Source organism: Apodemus sylvaticus, chromosome 1 (assembly GCF_947179515.1).
Source record: "Apodemus sylvaticus chromosome 1, mApoSyl1.1, whole genome shotgun sequence".
NCBI lineage: Eukaryota > Metazoa > Chordata > Mammalia > Rodentia > Muridae > Apodemus > Apodemus sylvaticus.
The window spans coordinates 51,229,471-51,243,495 of NC_067472.1; the positions used below are offsets into that span (position 1 = coordinate 51,229,471).

The 14,025-nt window shown below is 42.3% G+C and overlaps 1 protein-coding gene across 2 annotated transcripts in view; it reads left to right on the plus strand.

The window, feature by feature from the left end:
- Dtx4 (deltex E3 ubiquitin ligase 4) overlaps positions 1-14,025 on the plus strand; it is an 852,074-nt gene that overhangs the window by 526,428 nt on the left and 311,621 nt on the right. The window lies entirely within an intron of this gene.

The following is a 14,025-nucleotide window of genomic DNA, read 5'->3' on the forward strand; positions in this document are numbered from 1 at the left end:
GACAAGAGCTGATCACTACACTAACATGACAAACTCTGAATCATTCATCCAGACCACGAAAGTCACTCTTTAGACATGCCATTAAGATGTTACAGAGGAAATAGTCAATATTTACTAATTTTTTTTGAGATAGGATCTCACTGTGTAGTCCTGATTGATCTGGTACTCATCCAGGATTCCCCCATCTCTGCTTCCTGGTGTCTTGGATAACAGGAAGTCTATACCATACCTTCCCAGCTTCTTCCTAGGGTCTAAGCAAGAGCTGATCATTACATGGTGTGACAAACAATAAGTCACCAATCCAGCCCACAGAAGTCATTCTTCAGTCATGCCATTAAGATGTTACAGAGGAAATAGTCACATATTTACTAATTTTTTTTTTTAAGACAGGGTCTTACAGACTCCTCGCCGGTCTGGAACCTCACAGATATCCTTCTACCCCTACCTCCCAAGTATTTCATGTTTCTTAATTTTAACTTTTTCTTAAAATAGAATTTATTTATATATAGAAGAATGCACTTGCGTGCACAGTTCAATAAATTTGTATACAAATTGAAAATGCCTTTGTAACAAGCATCAGGTTGACACATTATTAATTCTTTAGAATCCTCCCTCAAGCTCCCTTCAATTGCATCTACATTAATAAAACAAAAGAACATTTAGTTTTTGGTACATAGGTTACTTATAATAACAATGTCTGAAAAATTCACTCATACTGTTACAATGTTCACCAGTCTTATTGCTGCTGGGTAGTTCAACACTGTCTTTTCTGCTATGGAGGGGAGTGGGTTATGTGTCCTTTCCTGGTTTCAGGAAATTGTGATGTGAACACTTTTCCGGTTATCTCTTGCCAGACATAGGTATAAATATATATCCTTAGAGGAAATACATAAAAATAGATCTCTAGGTAATATAATATATAAGGATACATATTATATGTGTGTGTGTATATATATAATTATATAATTAAGTAGTAAAGATGCCATACCAATCTCAAATAGCACTTGCATTGTGTAAGGGTTCTAGTAGGTTCCAAACCTTTACCCTTCACTTGGTATTTTTCATTTGCTTTATTATTGTTACATTTTTTTAATTATTTTCCTTCATCTTCTCCATTGGTGGAGAGGAGCCTGGGGAAAAGAAGGCCCAGCGACAGGCCCAAAGTGGGCTCCAGCTCAAGGGGAGGCCCCAAGGCCTGACACTGTTACTGAGGCCATGGAGCACTCACAAAAAGGGACCTAGCATGACTGCCCTCTGAAAGACCCAACAAGCAGCTGAAAGAGTCAGGTGCAGATATTTGCACCCAACCAATGGACAGAAGCTGCTGACCCCTGCTGTTGAATTAGGGAAAGGCTGGAAGAAGCTGAGGAGGGCAACCCTATAGGAGGACCAGCAGTCTCAATTAACCTGGAACCCCCGAGATCTCTCAGAGACTGGATCACCAACCAGGCAGCGTACACCAGCTGATATGAGGCCCCCAAGACATACACAGCAGAGGACTGTCTGGGTTCACTCAGAGAAGATGCACCTAACACTCAAGAGACTGGAGGCCCCAAAAAGTTTAGAGGTCTGGTGGGGTGGGAGGTGGAGTGGGTATGGACATCCACGTGGAGACGGGGTGTCAGGGAGGAGGTATGAGATGTAGTCAAAGGGTGGACCCCGAGGGGAATAAAATCTGGAGTGTAAAAAATATACATTAAATTAAAAGAAGGAATATATATAAAAATAAAATAATAACGATAATCTTCCTTCATCTTTTTTATTCTAGTCCTTCTTGTATGTATAATCACTTCTTATAATTTTAAACTGTAATTTCACACTAATAAAGTTGAACTGCTATTTAGATATCTCTCTTGTGCAGAGTTGGTCTCTATCTCCTCCATCTCCTCCATTGCATTGAGTTAGTGACAGAATCTACTGGCTTACTGACTAAGCCAGAATTCTGAGTTACTTTCAGGTAATATCTGCATCCTACATTGCAATCACAGAGCATGCATTTAAAAAGAATTTTTGCCAGGCAGTGCTGTACACCTTTAATCCAAGCACTCAGGAGACAGAGGCAGGGGGATCTCTGAGTTCAAAGCCAGCTTGTCAGGTCAACAAAGAAAGTTCCAAGATGGCCAGAGCTATACAGAGAAACCAGAGAGAGAGAGAGAGAGAGAGAGAGAGACAGAGACAGAGACAGAGACAGAGACAGGGAGACAGAGAGACAGAGAGAGGTTGAATTTTTCCCTCCTTAAGTCCAAACCACATTCCACTGAAAAGACTACATTAAAATTTAGACCATATTATACAGTCATTATATTGTTATTCTACCAGAGATGCACTTGAAAGGGGATATGTGATCTGAAGGATCAGGGAAACTGTGCCACAGTGAAAGAATTTGCTTTCTGGAAGTTGCTCAATCCCAAGAGTCGAGCTAGATTCTATCTGCCTTGCTTCTGGTGTGACAACTCTTGACAGGAAGCCTCAGCACCATCACCGTGAATCTCTCACATCCTTGGGAACTTCCTGCTCCACAGTCTGTTTTCCTTTCATCGCACTCCGTGATCAGTCTGTCAGGAAGAAAACCATCTCTTTTGAAATGGCTGTCACCCAGATGCTCTTCCATTTTCTTCCTTCTTCTGGAGAAAAAAAAAAAAGCCCCTTCGCTAGAGACGTACTTTCACAAGCTGGTTACCTAGCCTACCTTTATACCAAAAGAGCTCACAAGTTCTAGAAGGAAAAAAAAATGTGACAAATTATTGCAAAATATGAAAGAAATCCAAAATCAATTTAATCAGGAAGATTTAAAAAAAATGAGCCAGAGGCAACGGCACAGAGGCGTGTTTAGTTCTTGGTTATAAAGATCATATCACCTCTAAGGAGTCTAAGCCCATCACATGAGGGTCACTATCTCAAAAAGCAAGGTGAAGAGAAAGCAAGGGTGCCCTCCCTCCACATCCATTGCGACTACATACCTACATACACAGGCATATCCACAGGAAGACACACATACCGTTCCCCCACACACAGGAAAGATTAAAAACAAATAGATAATACTTAACATGGTAACCTTAAGAACAAAGCAAGCTGTGGTAGGGTTTTTTTGGGGGTTTTTTTTGTTTTGCTTTTTTGTTTTTTGTCTCTTTGATAACTCTGAATACGTAATAGATGAACAAGAAAAAAACAGATGTGATAAAAAAAAAAAAACCCACACAAAGAATTGTGTTCACTTTTTCTAAATTCCTATCTGAAGTGGAAAACCACAATTTCTTTGGAAAGTCAGTTTTGTCGGATGGTGTTTTGCTGGGGCAAACATGTGAAGGAGTGTTTCCTGAAGCAGACACAGGTAAAAAGATGTTCTGCTAAAGCAAGCACATGCAAGGAGGTGTGATGAAGGATTCTTTGCTAACAGCACACATGTCTTGGTTTGCCAATGTCACATTGCTGGCTGAGCTCTGTTTGCCATGACGCCAGAGAGAAATGCACCCTTTTTCTGCTTCCTCAGACTTGGGTCAATTTTCAGAACGATGTCAGCTGATACAAACTCACATGAAGTTTTGCTAAGACAGACTCATGTGAAGGCAAGACGTGTGGTGAGGCAAGGCCCATGAAGGGCGCGTGCTGTTTGGAAGGAGTATAAACAGGTCTGAGTCAGTGGTCATGGACAGTGTGTGTGTGTGGAGGGGGGGGCTTGCATATTTAGCTTTGCAACACTTCCTGGTCTCTTGTCGTTGCTGATCTTCACTTCATTAAGAGAGGCACTACAAAGAAATTCTTCTATCATCCCTGGGAGTATCCATCACTCTTTCTGACTTGTGCCAATTCGGCTGAGGCCTGGGTGTTTCTGCTGGGTCATGCCACCACTGCTGATTCATGTGTGCTGTCCCTACACTACTGGACTGGGCTGCTGGTATATTTGTGGAGTACTTGCACGTAGATCAAGCTGCTGCTACTGACTTCTATGAATTGAACTGCTGATTTCCTGACAATGCAGACAAGATTTGCTCCAAAGAACAATTTCTAAACAGGCTCACTTCCCCTGTTTCCTAACAACCTTTCTTTTCTACTACCTGGTGGGCTAGAAGGGAGGGTAAAGCATTTAAGAACCCTTATTAAAAATAGAGTTTGAAGCTGGGCAGTGGTGGTGCACGCCTATAATCCCAGCATGCTGGGAGGCAGAGGCAGGCGGATTTCTGAGTTTGAGGCCAGCCTGGTCTGCAGAGTGAGTTCCAGGACAGCCAGAGCTATATAGAGAAACCCTGTCTCGAAAAAAAACAAATCCAAAAAAACCAAAAAAAAAAAAAAAAAAAAAAAATAGAGTTTGAAAACCTTAATGAGGTTTTCAAGAAAGAGAAACCTATCTCTTTAAAAGAAAGAGAAACCTATCTCTTTCTTTTTTTTTTTTTTTTTTTTTTTTTCTGTCCTGGAACTCACTCTGTAGACCAGGCTGGCCTCAAACCCAGAAATCAGCCTACCCCTGCCTCCCAAGTGCTGGGATTAAAGGCATGCACCATCACTGCCTAGCAGTACAAGTCTCTTATAAACACAGACTTGTTTGCTCCTGCTGAGCCTATTAAGCAAGGTACCTAGGCTCTGGATGCAGGATCTATAAGGCCTCATGACCTCCTCTGCCTACACAGGAGACTCTTAACGCCAAATGGTTTGTTCACACATATCTTCTGGTGGACCTCTTATAATAACTCCCAACAGAGTTTTCTCCCAAAAGGGAAGTCTAGCCATTGAACTTCAACAATCAGGACCAACAATATTGCCTTTTGTAATTCTTCTGTTGGGGATGAGGCTAAGGAAGTGTTACTCAGCACAGGCTTGCCATGGAGACACATGGTAAAGTCATGCAGAAGAGATTTTAAGAGAGAAGATCCTGACCCACTAACACTTAGACGTGTGTCTTCCTTAAGGAGAAGTAATCCTTGACAAATTACTCATTTCTACAGTTAGTTTATACAATCAAATAGCCACCTCTGCTTCTTGGGTAGAAACCAGAGGTTGGGGGTTTTTAATGAGGTGACTCTACTAAACTACGGCTTTAGAGAGTAGTTTGTATGCTGATCATGTGTCTGGACACATGAGTCCATGTTCGACCAACTTTGAAATATTACTATGGATGAACTAGAAAGGGTTTGTGTGCCAGTGATGATTTCTGTAGGTGTGGGGTGATAAAAGACAGAACAGTACAAAGAATATTTATTGCTCAAGATAAGGAAGGTGACTTGAAGGGTACAGGAAAGTTCAACATTGTTAGAAGATATGTATAATAAAGTTAGGGGTCTTCCTCATTAGGAAGTATAGACTTCATAGCCTATCTCATTACAAGGTATTTTCTCAAACATATTGGTAACAAAGTACTTGGGATTTTGAGTTTTCCCTTCTAAAAACAAAGGAAACTTTTTATACCTGGTTTCTTTATTCTGCTCCAATGTGGTACGTACATTCTCAGGAGTTCTCATTAATTACTTTGGTTTCCATTTCTGTGTCTTTCATTGAACTCAGAAGGCTATCAACTTGGTACTTGTCAGTTGAAATGGTGATTTGATCACTTTCAAGACTTGATTTTTTTCCCAGAACCTCAGACTTCTGGTCCTGTATACTTTTTAAGATAGAAAGCAAAGGGAGAGCTTTTTAAAAAATTCATCTCCCAGTTCTCTTCCATGTGCAGTTATGCAAGTACACACATCCCACCATACCAGTTGTATCTACTTTCCAATTCACTGATCCTCCACAGGTGGAACCTTCCTATTTGCAATTCTTCCTTGCCCAATTCAACTGAACTGCTCCAAACAAAGAAGTTGCAGGGAAATGTCCATTCTGAAGACTCCCCATCAAACCCAAATGAAATTCCACATAATCCAAGTCCACAGGATGCATAACTTTGATGGGGAGGGGCTCCAGACGAGTCTCTTCTCCGATCCTCCATTTCCCCATTTGCAAAACAGTGCTCAAGCTTCCTGTCCCTCCACATTTGCCTTTGGATGGCCCTGGCTGTTAATGGGAACTTACTCAGCCCTCGGCCCTGTAAGCTCTCACTGTCACTTCAATGGTAGTCTTAAAATTGCCTTTCATAAGACCTTACATCTCTGTATTCCTGTCATTTCTGTATTGATCTCTTCAGTAAGAGTTTAAACGTCTGACCAAGTGAAGGATAAGAGACATAATCCGAATCATAAAAATAAACTAGTTTTTTAAGTATACCTCTATGGTGGTTTATATATGCATAATAAATACACACACACACACACACACATATATATATACATATATATATATGTATATGTATATATGGAGAGAGAGGGGGGGTAGGAGCTTAGCTCAGTGGTAGAGCATTTGACTAGCATACTGAAGCCCTGAGGTCAGTTTGTAAACCTGAGGTAGGAGTCTCTTGAAAAATACATTGTTGTGTTTGACATAATCCTTAGCAAACAATAAAAAACTGAAAGAACAAAAACAATGGGCAATATTCTTTTTATTTTTTATTTCTAGATACTGTTTCTATCTATAGTCATATATATATATATTTCTTTTTTGATTTTTAGAGACAGGGTTTCTCTTTGTAGCCCAGGATGTCCTGGAACTCACTCTATAGACCAGGCTGGCCTTGAACTCAGAAATCCGCCTGCCTCTGCCTCCGAAGTGCTGGATTAAAGGCGTGTGCCACCACCATATATATTTCCAGCAGCCATATATATTCAAACAATATTGTTATATATGTAATTGTTAGATAATCAATCAATGGGGAGATATATATATATAGAGAGAGAGAGAGATGATAGATAGATAGATAGATAGATAGATAGATAGATAGATAGATCTACAATCTGGACTTTCCTTCAATACCAACTGATTTCTAAAAGATTCAATTTCTTTGTCATCAGTCTTGGGAATTTTTATAAAAGATTAACTCATCCTATAAAAATCCTACTATATATAATTTTATGAGATCTGTTACTTTCTACTAATATGTCATGAACACTTTCTCTACCCTTATAAACATAAAACACCCTAGGTCTTCTCAATAGCGTTGTCATATCTGGTTGAATAGAGTTTTGAAATTATGTTTAAGCAGCTCTCTGTTGTTGGACATTTCCTATTGCGGTTATCATATCATATACAAGAGTGAAATAAATACTCTTATAAACACTTTTTTAAATTTTAATCTGTTCTCATTGTCTATCTCTGGGCACCAAGAAATAAAATATGTCAAAAGCAGGGAGTTAGTTCTCACAACAAAATATCAATGGGCCAGAAACCTCTGGCTATCCCAAAAACTGTTGGATATGTTCTTCTGGCTGGGCTGCCTTGACTGGCCTCAATGGGAGAGAAAGTGCCTTGCCTGGCAGAGTCTTGAAGTGCAAGAGTTGGGGGGGGGGGGGGGGGGATACCCAGGGAAGCCCATACCCACTCAAAGGAAAAGGGGAAGAAGATGGGGGAAGAATTGTGGGAGGGGGTGACCAGGATGGAGCAGTGAGCGGATATAAAGTGAATAAGTAAAAATAAAATTAAACTAAAAACAAAAGTCCTGGAGTTAAATTGTGTTCCCAGAACAAGGACTCCTTGAACAGAGACATACTTTCATGAACTGGTCACCTAGCCCACCTCTGTTAAGCCATCCCTTTTGTTTATTTAGTTGTATATATTTCTGTTGTCTCTCCTTAGACCAACACTTCTGTGATAATGTACAATGTTTCATAATAATCTTTTTATCGATATGTCTATATGATATTAGTTGGCTTATTGTTGTTATGTGTAGTGCTAGGATTTGAACTTGTGAGATATTTTTTCCTATTAAAAGGGGCTAACATACAAAGGGCCAATAATCCATAAACTTCCCCCATCTCATGAAATCCCTCTGTATCTGTCTATGTGCCCAACAACCCTTAGACTTTACTATCACATCCTTCCCCTTAACTTGATAACAATCACATCCCAGTATGAGGTCACATTCCCATCAATGAGAAGAGTCACAGCCAACCACAATTAGCATAAAAATGAACTAAATTTCCCTCCCCAGTGTGCTTGCTTGCTAGGTTTGGGTTATGGCACACTTATAGCTCACAAGAGTGCATCCTTTTTACAAAAAGAAAGCCTTTACAGGGTTACCTTCACTTTGTACATGTGCTTTGTGAGACACCAAGAAATATTCTTTTCCAGCAAACCTGTGGCCTCACACATGCCAGGCAAGTACTCTGCCGTGAAGGCTGTCTGCAGCTCACGACTTGAATCTTGAATTGTGGCTGCTCAATGTATTGTCCAGGCAATAATCAGTAAAATGACCTCCCAGGGACCTAAAATAAAGTTAATAAAACCCAGCCATTCCTCCTCTCAGAACTAATGGAACTGGTTTTCCTTTGGAAGATCTCCACTCCATTTTCCTAAAGAAGCCTCTAAACTGCCCCTTAGAAACAAAAGAAAGAATTCAGATTTCATCAGAGATTTTCTATCTAACTAATGCTGGAGGCACAACTAGCTCTGAGATATCTGACTCTGAGATAAGTATACATTCCACTACCCCACCTACCTCAGACACAGGTATAGGATCTGAAACAAGCTCACAAAACATGAAAGAGAGAGGGAGGGCGGAAACTCTTCTCTGTTGCAGCTTCATGAAAGGTGCTTGGTTGCCCTCACCTGACCGAACAGTACATACCGCTTCTGGTACTTACAAAACTCATCACTGTACAGTCATTCGGTCCTCACCAGCCTTCCAGGAAGAAAGAAATCCTACCCTGTCCACATTTCCTTAGTCTGCCTGATATACTTGTGTACGAGAGATTGAAGCTAAGGAAAAAACAAACAAAAACCTCCTTTCTGGAGGCTAGACGCACTGGCTACCCTCCCAGAAGCTTGGGCTCAATTCCCAGCACACATATGACAGCTAACAACTATCACTAACTCCGGACTGCATTGTCCACTTCACCAGGCCAGTCTTTTGTCCATGCAGCTGTCTTTGTCTGAAGAAATAGAAAACAAGATATAATTCTTAAGCTGGATATGGTGGTTCTTGTTTTTAATTCCAGCACTCAAAAGGCAAAGGCAAATGTATCTCAATGAGTTCCAGGGCCAGCCTGGTCTACATAGTGAATTTGAGACTGGCCAAGTCTACAAAGTGAGACCCTATCTCAAAATATACACAAAAAAAATTTAATTATAGGAACCTTATTTCTCAGTTATATCGCTAAAATTGGTTTTGTTTTTTAGATGTACTAATTAGATTTATCTGAGTGTTTGCTCACATATATATATGTGTGTGTGTATCATGTTAGTTGGTACTTGGTGCTTGGGAGGTCAGAAGAGAGCATTAGATTTCCTGGAACTGTAAATGCTTGTGATCCACCACACAGGTGCTGGGAGCTGAGCCCAGGGACTCTGCAAGAGCAACACTTTCTCTTAACCACTGAGCCATCTCTCCAGCCCCTCTAAGTCCTTTTGATAGACATTTCAAAACCTGTGTTGTATGTTATTTTTTAATTAGTAAATTAGTTGTTTCTTAATCAGCATGATAAAACACCACCACCAAAACAACACAAAGAAGAAAGTTTATTTGGAGCTTCTGGTTCCTGAGTTCATCCCCATCAAAGCAGAGAAGCATGGCAGCCACCAGACATGTCGGCAGAAATAGCTGAAAGCTCACATCTCAGCCCACAAACAGGAAACAGAGACAGAGCTTGGGGATGGTGTAACCTTGAGATTCACCCCCCAGTGATGTAGTTCCCCAGTGATATAGTTCCTCCAGCAAGGCTATTACCTCCTGCACCTCCCCAAATGGAATAAACACAGAGCCATAGCACTTGAACCAAGTTTACAGGATTCTTGCTAGAACTGTGTGTGTTTACAGACTGAGAACTGAGTAGATAACATGTCTTAGTTACTTTCCAATTGCTGTAAAGAGACACCAGGACCAAGGAAACTTCTAAAAGAAATCACTTAATTTGGGACACGTGGTTCTGGTGGGTTAGAGTCCATCACCGTCACGGCAGGGAGCACGGCGGGGAGCACGGCGGGGAGCATGGCAGAGGCAGGCATGAGACTTCTCACTCTGGAGCAGTAGCTGCGAGCTCACACGTTGAGACAATGACCAGGAGGCAGAGAGAACGTTAACGAGGCATGACATGGGTTTTGAAACCTCAAAGCCCACCCCTCCAACCAGGCCACGCCTCCTGGTCCTTCCCAAACAGTTCCACCAGCTGAGGACCAAGCATTGCAACACATGAGCCTGTGGTGCCCATTGTCATTCAAACCACCACACTAAGCTTGCCGTGGAGAGCCCAGGGGGCAAGCGTGTCTCTCAGATGCTTCAGTCTGGTGATCCCTTGGGTTGTCAGTGAATTTTTGTTTTCCTTCACTTTTTTCTCTTCACCATGTCCTCATGGTGAGAGAATTTTCCATGTACACAAAGTGGAGTTTTTTCATATATAGGTCATGTCTTTGTGCACTATTTAACATTGCCTGACCAATAACCACTAAGATTTTTCTGCTGTACCTTCTTAATACCTGATAGCTTCCGATTCTATGTCTTTCTCCATGATAAGTCCTTTTTTGAAGCTTAAACACTCTCTGGTAAGGCATTCTCCCACAAGCAAATTTGTGCTTTGTTGGAAAACCTTCAAAGACAAGGCCTTCAAAAAGGCCTTTCTTTGTTTGATCGACGAAACTGAATTACAGAGGACTTTGAATAAAAGCTACTTCATAAGAATATCAAACTTTTACAAGAACATTATTTAAAAGTATATTGCCTTAGAAACTCATTCAAGTAAGTGAACAATGCACCTCTTACAGACTGGGCCTCAGGAACTGACTGTCTCTGTCTGAATTCCAGTCAGCATCTCAAAGCCGCTTCTCCAATAGGCCTCCGGCCTCCACCCTTGACAACACAAAACAGACTGAGAGCTGGAAGGAAGGAGTGACCCAGCCTGGTGACCCAGGGATGGAACTCAAGAAATCATTTGAGAGAAGACAAAACACCTGAGAGGGAGGTGGGAGGCCTTTAAGACTGACAGTGGAGTGGAAGAAGCCCTGGGGGGATGGCTCAGTGGTTAGGGCTTTCTGCAGAGGACCCAGATTCAGGTCTTAGAAGTCACATGGTGGCTCACAACCGTCCAAAACTCCAGTTTCAGAGGATCCAAAGACCACTGCTGCCCTCCACAGGCATCGGGCATGCATGGTACACATACATATATCCAGTCAAAACATCCATACATGTAACATAAATATAAATCAAAAAATAATTTTTTGAACAATGACAGTGGGGGGGGGGGGCTGTAGAGATAGCTCAGCAGTAAAAACCTACTGATTTATCATGAGGACTGGAATTTCGATTACAGCCCCATACTCCAACTCCACAGGATCAGATAGACGCCCTCTTCTGGCCTCTGCAGGCAACTGCACACATGCTGCATGCGCAACACAGAATCAGAACTTAAAATGAAAATAAATCTTTTAAAAATTGAAATTGCAAAGGATATTTTTAAAAGGAAGAAAATGGGGTAGAGGAGGAAGAGGAGGAGGAGGAAAAATAACTTACTGAAGATCGTAGTGCCAGGAACCTTAGTTTGTGTATTCATTACTTTGTGCTGACAACGTGCTAGGCAAAAACAGCTTGAGAAAGGAATGTTCGGTTTTGGCGCACAGGGCAAGGGCAGAGTCCATCTGGTAGGGTAGGCATGGTGCCGGGAGCTTGAGGCGAGCAGCCGCGATGCACCTGAAGTCAGGACACGGAGAGAGATCGATGTCAGCGCTTAACTGACTTTCTCCTTTTATCCAGCTCAGGACCCTAGCTATGTAGTCACTAAAAGGACTCTGACCATTATAATTGGTTCTCTTATAAAAAGGGCAGTTGGGACACAGAAACACACTTAAAGGAAAGACAGTGTTAACCGACATCATTGTTCGTGTTTTGTGTAGGGAGACAATGTGGCGGTTGTATCAAGGCGTTCATGTCATTTCTAGGAGATGCAATCTCCCAGCAGACTTCCTGGTCCTTTGGCCTTTACGAGATCTCTCTCTCCTCTTCTTTGATGTTCCTTGAACTTCTGGTACAAGAGTTGTGTTGGAGTTGTATCCACTGGGACTGGGGTCCCTACAGTTAATCACCGTATTTAGCCAGTTGTGGTTTTCTGTAAGGGTCTCCATCTGCTGCAAAGAGAAGCATCTTTGATGAGGGTGAGAACTCTGTGGTTATAGGGACAGGTGTTTAGAATCGGTTAGGAATTGTGCTGGCCTGGTAATGTGGTAGTGTTAGATTCCCCCTCTAAAATGCACGATCTCACTAGTCCTGAGTAGGGAAAATCTGATGGTGTTCGAGCCCTAGACAGAAAAACTACAGGCCACTAATGACTACTGAGAAAGAGAGAAAGAGGCTTCTTCATTTGCTTATCCAGTCCAAAGTCCTGAAATGGTATACGTATAAGCAACAGCAAATACACTCAGCATTGTATTTATATATTTATGTGGAAATGTGTGTGTGTGTGTGTGTATGAGACAGAGAGAGAGAGACATAGCAATTGCAGAAAAAGAGGCCATCAATTCCAGAAAGCGTGATGAGGGTAGACACATGGGAGGAGGGGAAAGAGGTGATGTTATAGTTTAATTCAAATTTCACAAGTAAGGGAGGTGGTGATGCACTCTCCTCGTCCCAGCAAAGGAGGCAGAGACAAGAGGATCTTTGAGTTTGAGGCCAGCCTGTTCTACAGGGTAAGTTCCAGGACAGACAGGGTTATACAGAGATACCCTGTGTCAGAAAAACAAAAGAAATTTCACGAAAAGGAAGAAAAAACAGTATAAGTATACAGAAGAAAGAGAAGCCAAAGAAATCAGCCCACCACACCAATATCTGACATATTTGGCAGTTAGCAGTTTCCAAAACAAATGTCTAAAAGGGGGAAAGACCCAGTTTTGTTCTCAAACCGTGCCAAGTGTTCCTGCCAGAATAATAGCAGACTGTGGAGAGCGTTAGCTCACCAAACTCTCTGGAGAATCGTACAAGGCTATCCCACCTTTGCAGAGAGGAAACCAGGGACACAACGGATAAGCAACACCCCCAAGGGTCACACCCTTGGTTAGGAACTCTGCCCCGCCTTACACCCGAGAGAAGTTGACCAGTCAAGTGCCGAGATAAACGCTGACTGTGATTCATCCACCCACCCACCCCAGGGTTCAGGACCATCTCTGCAGAGGGAGCAGAAGAACACGTGATGCCGCCTTCTGCACAAGACAGTCACCAACTCAGCAGTTTTACCAAGGTTGGCGATTGCCTGACTGAACTGCACCGAGACCCTCCCCACCCCAACCCCACCACGAAGACCTTCCCCACCCCCATCCCCACCACTGAGACCCTCCCGCCCCTAATCCAGCCACAGAGACCCACCCCCACCCCAGCCCCCACCCCCACTGAGACCCTCCCACCCCCAACCCCGCCACGGAGACCCTCCCGCCCCCAATCCAGCCACGGAGACCCTCCCCACCCCCAACCCCGCCACTGAGACCCTCCCGCCCCCAATCCAGCCACGGAGACCCTCCCCACCCCAGTCCCGGCCTAGGACAGGTTTTTCAAACACAGCTTTGCCATATGTCTCTGCAATATATTTCTGACATTCTGTACCTGTACAAGAGATTGGATGTTTTTACACCGTTAAATTCACCGTCCTTTTAGTTATCATTTACAGGCTTTTAAATTTTTCTGCTTGGAAAAGTCTGTTCTTATTTTGGAATTTCGCTCTAAAAAGTGTGCTGTTTGCTCCTGATGACCACGTAACAAAACACTTCTAATGTTTAAACCTTCGGCCCATGTGAAATTTCTGCTACAGTAAGGAGATGCACTTGTGCAGAACAGTAATAGGATACTTCTAGGAGTCACAAAAGAAACTTCTGACAATTAAAAACTAAAGGGGGGATTTTGAATCGCTTCCCTTGTGCCTGGCGTATTTCTCAATACGTACTTTTATATCAGTAAGATCAACATGAGGCCAACAGGCTTGTAACTAATCAGCACTGATAGTAGCAACTTTTTAATTATTTTAAAGCGGAGAT